The sequence below is a fragment of the Apium graveolens genome, chromosome 3 (genome assembly GCF_009905375.1).
Source record: "Apium graveolens cultivar Ventura chromosome 3, ASM990537v1, whole genome shotgun sequence".
Lineage (NCBI taxonomy): Eukaryota > Viridiplantae > Streptophyta > Magnoliopsida > Apiales > Apiaceae > Apium > Apium graveolens.
In genome coordinates this window covers 34883146-34892750 of record NC_133649.1, presented here as the reverse complement: position 1 = coordinate 34892750, position 9605 = coordinate 34883146, and the positions used below count along the sequence as shown (strand labels likewise).

The 9605-nt window shown below is 41.5% G+C and overlaps 1 non-coding gene across 1 annotated transcript; it reads left to right on the top strand.

The window, feature by feature from the left end:
* The first annotated feature begins 8282 nt into the window (after positions 1-8282).
* On the top strand, positions 8283-8389 carry LOC141715924 (small nucleolar RNA R71). Its single transcript, XR_012572666.1, has one exon. It is a non-coding gene; the product is annotated as a small nucleolar RNA R71 (small nucleolar RNA).
* Positions 8390-9605: the final 1216 nt, after the last annotated feature.

Below are 9605 nucleotides of genomic sequence, written 5' to 3'. Positions count from 1 at the left end.
CACATGAAAACATGATAATAACACACAAGAATAATAACTAAAACTACTTATATTAAACCAGAGTACGTCACAAAAGTAAATAGGTTCAAAGTAAAGAAAACTAGCATCCAACGTTACAACGAAATAAAGAACCACAAGAAAATATGCTTCCTCTTCATTGCGGTGTGCTAAAACGGTCTTCTTCCTTATCTCCTCGCTCTTCGATTAATACTACGATCCAACCTTTGTGAAACGTCTATGAAATCTACTTATATAGGAGTCCCATAAAACCCAGCTAACTCAGAAGTTGGAAGTTAAACATAACCAGGAGTCTAAAATATTAATTCTGATTTCCCGTCCCTGAGCGGCCGCTCAGCATTCCTGAGCGGGCGCTCAGCTTCCTGAGCGGTCGCTCAGTAGAGCTGAGCGGGCGCTCAGACCCCTTCTGGAATCTGTACTGTTTTTCTCCCGTTTCTTCGCTGCAATCTACTCCTATCTTCCCACTTACAATACTAAATACATGCCAAGGCTTATTATTGATGAAATCTCTCCCGAAATGTAATTAATACCCTGAAATGCACAAACACTAGAAAAACGCATCAAATACACAAAATACTCGATTTTAAGACATCAATTCAAGCCATTATAAGACGTTTTAAGTGGTATAAAATGTCACTTATCACACCCCCAAACTTAAATCGATGTTTGTCCTCAAGCGTCACTGACTTAAAACAAAACAAAAACATGCACGAATGCAATCTATATAAAATGCAGCGATCCCCCTTACTACGACCAAACCAACCAACTTACAACATCTCAACAAATGCAATTAGGCGAATAAAGATCAATCAACCCTTGCAAACTAACATACAGCCGGAAACGTGGTGTGTGAAGATTCTTAACAGATATGCTTCGAAACTAGATCAATTATCATAACTCGACTATCCTCAAGGCAATCACATGATTATACGAAGAATAAAAATTTTAGGCACAAAATGACTTATAACACTTAAAAATTACTGGAGCTTATTACGGAATCATGCTTTTATTTAACACAACAAACAAATGCTTATTTGACCGTGCAATGAGTGAGGTCCACAAAAGACTTATGCAATGGTATCCATGTAGCGAGCATTGGGTTAGCGGATCCCAGACTATAAAAGCCTTAGGTCACTAGGCACAAAGTCCCCTAAGCACTTAATAACTCGAATACCAAAGATCCCACGCGTGATCAATTGTGTATACACTTTTTTTTTCTATTTTTTTATTTTTTTTTCAAAATTTCTGAGCAAGTGCGTTTCGCTCCATCTTGCTCAACCCTAGACTACTCGCATAAAAATACGAGCCGACTACTAGCCATTTGACGCCTAGCCACAATTAGCAATGAATTCCATTTTTTTCACTCCATTTTTTTTTCTTTTCATGCCTTTTATCACTAAGAACCTATTATAAAATTCTAAGCATAATTAATAGATTAACCTCGAAAACCATCGAACCATAACAACAATCTAGTCCTTAAGCATTCTCTAAGACTTAGTGAAATTACAAGTGTTTCTAGCATGCATATCAACCTACAAGACTCAACATCACTTTAACGTTGTCACTACACTCGCATCAACATCACAAATTAATTGGTAAATCAGCGCAAAAGGGATCATGGTATATGCATGAGCTATATGACATGATAAATAAAGCTATAAATAAATAAATAAAAACTATATGCAACTATATGAACTAAACTATCATGAATATGCAACTATATGACACACACAAAATATTACTTAACTACCACCCCCAAACTTAAAATCTTCACTGTCCCCAGTGAAGGTAGTAGAAAGGAATACAGGGTATACCTACTCAGAGAGATCATCATCATCATCATCACCCCCTCAGAGGGTGGTGTATCAGGAGGCGGATATGCAGAGTCCTCATCAAAAACTGGCCACTGAATATCAGCTCCAAGGCCTCTAAAAGCAGTCCCAAGCGCAAGGGTGAGCTCTTGAGAAAACCTGCTCTGTGTCTCGTACATAGCATCCATCCTCCTCGACAGCCTCCTATACTGGGCATCAGCCATCCCAGCACCCTCCTGAGCTCTAGAAGAACCAACCTCATCTCGCCTTGGCCTCGCCATGGTAGCACCTCGTGTTGGACGCCCTCCTGGAAGACGATAACCCAGCCCATGCTCCTCGGGCTCTCCACCAGTCCACTCCTGCATCGCATGTAGAGTCCCGGAGTCAATAGGAGCGGCCGACAACTGCAACTGCTCATGAGACATCCACTGAACTCCCACTGCTTGGCAAAGCTTTGTAACCGTGGATGCATAAGGGATGTTCATGTGCTTAGCTCCCCTAAAAAACTTCAGAATTCCTTGGTAGATGAACTCACCAAGGTCCACATAGTACTCCTCATTCAAAATTCCTCATAACAACTGTGCTCTCTCTACTGTGACCTCATGTGCATGAGAAGTAGGAAGAATATTAGGGCAAATAAAAGCATTCCATGCACGGGCATACCTATTCATCGCGATCGCCGGAAAATGGCGATACTCGTTAGTCCCATTCTTGAAAGTCCAAACTATGCCCGACCTATAGAGAGTAGCACAAATCAAGTCCAAGTCAAAATCCTCAGAAGTCTTCTCATTCCAGTTCTCCTCCGTGGGCTTCCTCTATCGCTGCCCAATCACACGGAGAATCGCCGCAGGGTGATAATCCACCGTCATCCCCCGAACAACAGAATACCCATTCTTTTCAGCCTTCGCGTTCGCATAGAACTCGCGAACAATGCTCATCGGAACTGCTTCAGGAGACTCACAGAAAGCAATCCAACCCTTCTCAGCAATCATAGGCAACAACTCACCATCCCTCCCCGATGGTAAGAACCCCCTCTCCTTCAAAATCGGCTTACCCAGAAGCCTAGTATACTCCTCCTCAGCAGCCCTATCAAACAACCGAGGCCTCGCAACAGTATCCCTCGAAGAATCAGCAGTACGGGCAGTGCTGCTGCTATCAATAGTCCTGAATCTCTTGGGTGCCATCGAGACTGAGAAGAAGTGTTTAAGATTTGTGTTTTTAAATATATGAGAGAGTTTAAGGTTTGAAAGTGAATGGGGAGTATATGGAATAGGTGTATGTATATAGGGTATAGATTAGGGTAAAATTTGATTAGGAGTGGGGTTGAGGGTTAAAAATATGGGATAATGGGGAAATAGGTCGTGGGTAATGGGGCTGTGTTTTATTTTTTATTTTTCAGATTTTTTTTGGATTTTTATGGGACTTAAAAAAATTTCTTCCAGTCGGGCCCTGAGCGGTCGCTCTGCTCAGCTGAGCGGGCGCTCAGCTCAGCTGAGCGGGCGCTCAGCTCAGCTGAGCGGGCGCTCAGCTCAGCTGAGCGGGCGCTCAGCAGAGCTGAGCAGGCACTCAGGGGTCTTCTGGAATTTTTTTTTTCTTGCCCTGTTTTTCTGGTTTTTTTGTGGTTTTGGATAGGTTACTAACTTCTAAGGGTTCCTGTAACAACAAATCATGGGTTGCCTCCCAAGAAGCGCTTCTTTTTCGTCATTAGCTTGACGTAGCGTACCTTAATCAAGTTGACAATAAAACGGCACTAACCACTTCCCGGTTTGCCGTGTCCCCATAGTAATGCTTCAAATGCTGACCATTAACCTTGAATGCTTGGTCCGGATCATTCTCAAAAATCTCCACCGCTCCATGTGGAAACACAGTTTTGACAATAAAAGGTCCAGACCACCTTGATTTCAACTTCCCAGGAAAAAGTCGGAGACGAGAGTTGAATAAAAGAACTTGTTGTCCCGACATAAATAACTTAGGATGTAACTTCATGTCGTGCCACCTTTTCACTTTTCTCTTGTACATTTTGTTGTTCTCGTACGCTTGGAGTCGAAATTCATCAAGTTTATTTAGCTGTAACATTCGCTTCTTTCCAGCTGCATCTAGATCCAGGTTCAACTTCTTCAATGCCCAATAGGCCTTATGCTCAAGCTCCGCAGGTAAATGACATCACTTACCATACACAAGTTGAAACGGGGACATCCCAAGTGGAGTCTTATATGTTGTTCTGTAAGCCCAAACAGCTTCATCGAGCTTTAAAGACCAATCCTTTCTAGACGGACAAACAACCTTCTCTAAAATGCGCTTAATTTCTCTATTAGACACTTCCGCTTGACCATTCATTTGTGGATCATAGGCAGTAGCAACACGATAATTCACATTGTAGCGCTGCATCATAGAAGTGAACTTACGGTTGCAGAAATGCGACCCTTCATCACTTATGATTACTCGTGGCGTTCCAAACCTTGTGAAAATCTGCTAATGAAGAAAGTTCAACACTACCTTTGCATCATTCGTCGGCAGAGCTTTGACTTCTACCCATTTTGAGACATAATCGACTGCCAGCAAGATGTACTGATTATTGCAGGACGAGACAAAAGGCCCCATAAAATCTATTCCCCAAACATCAAAGACCTCGACTTCAAGCATCACATTTAACGACATCTCATCCTTTCTCGTAAGATTCCCCACTATTTGGCAACGATCACACCTTAAAACGAACTGATGAGCATCCTTAAACAAAGTAGGCCAGAAAAAACCTGCTTGCAGATTACGAGCTACCGTCTTCTCACCACCATAGTTTCCACCATAAACTTTGGAGTGGCAGTCTCGTAATATCCCCTCCGTCTCACATAATAGGATACATCTCCTGATGATCTGGTCAGCTCCCTGTCTAAATAAATACGGTTCATCCCACATATACCACTTCACTTCTTGCAGAAACTTCTTCTTTTGAGCTGTGGTCAAATTAGGAGGCATTATATTGCTGACAAGATAATTCATAATATCTGCGAACCATGGCTCTTCCTCCTGAACTGTGAACAACTGCTCATCCGGAAAAGATTCGTTGATCAATGTCTTATCCTGTGAAGTAGACTCGGGATTCTCCAATCTAGAGAGATGGTCAGCTACTTGATTCTCAGTACCTTTTCGATCCTTGATCTCTAATTCAAATTGCTGTAGCAAGAGCACCCAACGAATGAGTCTAGGCTTCGAATCCTTCTTGGAAACCAAATAGCGAATGACCGCATGATCAGTGAACACTGTCACCTTTGTCCCAAGCAAATAAGATCGAATTTTTTTGAAATCAAAGACTATAGCCAAGAGCTCCTTCTCAGTAGTGGTATAGTTCATTTGAGCTCCATTTAAGGTCTTTCTATCATAGTAGATCACATGAAATAGATTATTCTTGCGCTGCCCAAGAACTGCGCCCACCGCATAATCACTCACATCACACATCATCTCAAAAGGCTTTGTCTAATCAGGTGCTGTAATAACTGGTACAGTTATCAAACTCTTCTTGAGAGTCTCAAATGTCGTTAAGCATTCATCATCAAATTTGAAAGGCACATCCTTCTCGAGCAAATTGCACAACGACTTAGATATTTTTGAAAAGTCTTTGATGAAACGCCGATAAAAACCCGCATGACCAAGAAAACTACCGATTCCTTTCACAGAAATAGGTGATGAAAGATTTTCAATGACTCCCACCTTGGCTTTGTCCACCTCAAGACCCTTGCTAGAGACCTTATGCCCAAGAATAATGCCTTCACGCACCATAAGTGACATTTTTCCCAATTAAGCACCAAATTAATTTCCACACACCTTTTGAGTACTGCACGAAGATTATTCAAACATTCATCATACGAATGTCCAAAGACGGAGAAGTCGTCCATGAGCACCTTGATATTATTTCTATCAGAGAATATAGCCATCATACATCTCTGAAAAGTGGCTGGTGCGCTACATAAGTCAAACGAAACTCTGCGAAAAGCAAACCTGCCGAATGGACAAGTGAAGGTAGTCTTTTCTTGATCCTCTGGTGTAATACATATCTGATTATACCCCGAGTAACCATCCAGAAGACAATAATACTCGTGACCGGCCAACCTGTCAAGCATTTGATCAATAAACGGAAGAGGGAAGTGATTCTTCCTCGTGGCCTTGTTCAACTTTCTGTAGTCCATGCATACCCTCCATCCTGTGACTGTTCGAGTGGGGATGAGCTCGTTCTTCTCATTTGCTACCACAGTAATACCTCCTTTCTTAGGTATACATTACACGGGGCTCACCCAAGAACTGTCAGAAATAGCATAAATGATTCCTACATCCAGCTCAGAATTTCTTTTTTCACCACTTCTTTCATGATAGGATTAAGTCTGCGCTGTTGCTCAACAGTCGGCTTACTACCCTCCTCTAGCAGAATTTTATGCATGCAATATGAAGGGCTGATCCCTTTGATGTCTGCTATAGTCCATCCGATAGCCGATTTGAATTCTCTCAAGATCCTTAAGAGCTTGTCCTCCTCACTACCTGAAAGGTCAGATGCAATAATAACAGGTAAAGTAGATGCATCACCTAAAAAGGCATACCTCAAGTATCCAGGCAATGGTTTAATCTCTAAGATAGGTGATTCCTCAATAGATGGTTTGAGCTTTCCTTCAGCATTTTTGAGGTCAGAAGTACCAAGAGATTCAAATGGCATGTCTAGTTTTTGTCTCCAAGAAGAAGCATTTAGATATTGTAGTTGCTCATTGCCGTCCTCATCATCACTGTCAAAATCCCCCACTAAGGCTTTCTCTAATGCATCAGACATTAGCATATGATCAAGTTCTGAAGTAACCGCAGAATCAAATAAATCCACTTTTAAGCACTTCTCATCTTCTGTAGGGAATTTCATCACTTTGAATACATTGAATGTCACATCCTGATCCTGCACCCGCATAGTAAGTTCACCTTTCTGCACATCTATCAAGGTATGACCTGTAGCCAAGAAAGGTCTCCCCAAGATTATGGGAATCTTCTTATCTTCCTCGAAATCCAGAATAACAAAGTCTACAGGAAAGAAGAGCTTATCCACCTTTACTAGCACATCCTCCACTATGCCTCGTGGGTATGTAATAGAACGATCAGCCAATTGTAGAGACATGTAGGTGGGCTTTGGATCAGGCAAATTCCAACTTTTTAAAGATCGACAACGATATCAGATTGATGCTTGCTCCCAAATCACAAAGGCACTTGTCAAAAGATAACTTGCCAATGGTGCAAGGAATGGTGAAGCTACCTGGATCTTTAAGCTTTGGAGGTAACTTTTGTTGCAGCACAACACTGCATTCTTCCGTTAAAGCAACGGTCTTAAGGTCATCCAGTTTCACCTTCCTTGAAAGAATACTCTTCATAAATTTCGCATAACTAGGCATTTGCTCCAGAGCCTCAGCGAAAGGTATATTGATGTGAAGTTTCTTGAACACCTCCCGAAACTTACCGAACTGCTTATCCAGCTTTTGTTGTTGCAATCTCTTAGGGAAAGGTGGTGGAGGATAGAGCTGTTTCTCCCCTGTATTACCCTTAGGCAGAGTGTGTTCAACAGTAGTCTTCCTTGGTTCCGCCGCTTTCTCCTTTTGCTTAGCTTCTTCATCACCAACTTCAGCTTCTCTTTCTTTTGCTTTTTCAGCATCAACAACTTTTCTAGACCTTAAGGTAATAGCCTTGACTTGCTCTTTAGCTTCCTTCCTGCCTGGCACTTCAGTATTACTGGGAAGTATGCCAGGTTGACGATTAAGCACTGCATTGGCTATTTAACCAATTTGATTTTCCAAGGTCTTGATAGAGACCGCCTGACTTTTGCACAACAGCTTAAGTTCCTCAAAATCAGCACTAGAGGGTGGAGCCGCACTTCCTTGTTGAGGATATGATTGCCTTTGAGCATAATGATGTGGTTGCTGGAATCCAGGTGGATTGAACTGTTTACTTACGCCTTGCTGATATGGTTGCTGAATAGCATTTTGACTATTACTCTAGCTGAAGTTTGGATGATTTATATTGTTAGGATGATAAGTAGCTGGTACAGGCTACTGCGGACACTGATAATTGTTCACATACTGAACAAATTCATTAACAAGAGAACACTGATCCGTAGCATGAGACCCTACACAAAGCTCACAGACCATAGCTATCTGATTGACTCCATAGGTGGCTAGAGAATCGACCTTTATAGATAGCACTTGGAGCTGCGCTGTAATAGCTGTAGCTGCATCAACTTCCAGAATACCTGTTACCTTCTGAGACATCATCCTTTGAGTTGGGTTTTGATGCTCATTTGCAGCCATAGTCTCAATAAGATTATAAGCCTCCGTATAGCTTTTGGCCCACAAGGCACCTCCAGCTGCTGCATCGAGCATGGGCCAAGATTGGGCCCCCAAACCATCATAGAAACCAGTGATCACCATCCAATCAGGCATTCCATGATGTGGACACTTTCTCAACATCTCCTTGTAGCGCTCCCAAGCTTCGCACATAGATTCTGTAGGTTACTGCGCAAACTGAGTAAGAGCACTCCTCATAGCAGCAGTCTTCGCCATTGGATAAAACTTCACCAGAAACTTTTGCGCAAGATCTTGCCAAGTAGTGATAGACCCAGCTGGTTCAGAATGTAACCAGTCCTTAGCTTTATCCCTCAGTGAGAATGGGAAAAGCCTCAGCTTGATAGCCTCATCAGTCACACCATTATATTTGAAAGTACTGCAGATCTCGACAAAATTCCTTATGTGCATGTTGGGGTCTTCAGTCGCAGCACCTCCAAAAGAAATAGAATTCTGCACCATTTGAATAGTGCCCGGCTTGATTTCAAAGGTGTTAGCTTGAATAGCCGTATGAAGAATGCTAGACTGAATATCATCAATTTTGGGCCGAGAAAGTCCATAAGAGCTGGATCTGCCAGAACAATACGATCACCCATGATTACTGGCTCTTTCTGCTCACTTCCTGAATCCGAATCTTCAAAATCTATCTTCTCCGGAATATCAAGAACTTCATCTGTCTCCTCAGCCGTATCTAAAGTCCTCTTGCGAGTACGAGAACGTGTTTACATAAACGTTCGCTAAAGTACCTGAAATACAACCGGAAACAATAAGTAACACGTCTTAATCACTGAATCCTAATGACCAATGATGGTAAATACATAAACTAAACAAAAATGCCGAGTCCCCGACAGTGGCGCCAAAAACTTGTTAGGGCAAAAACACGCGCTAATATTCACACAAGTATATGCGTTCGCAAGTAATATAGAATACTTTCTAGTTCGTTCCCACAGAGACTCAAACTAATTATGTTCAATTAAACTCACTCACCAATGTATGATTACTTCTCAATGTTAAGACAATAACACTTAGATTTGATTAACTAATTATTAACTACAATTAACTACGAGAATTAAGCACTTAATTAACACTTGAATTAATAATATTAAAACACTCATGAGATCACAACTTTATTACTACTTCCTTCAATAATCATTATTATTACCCTTAGCATGCAACAGTGATGATATTAATCGAACAACACGAAACTGATAAAAGCCAACTTTCATTGTACTAATACCATTCTATCAAGCATCCACAATTAAGATAGAAGTTGAATAGGCATCAATTATGTCAAGTCCCTATATGTCTACAGAAATTGACAACATAACGATTTAAGCACAACTTATTCCTTTTGATTACACAGGACGAATAAAACGGTTAGAGTTACCCACTAATCTTGCATACTCTTATATGAACCTAT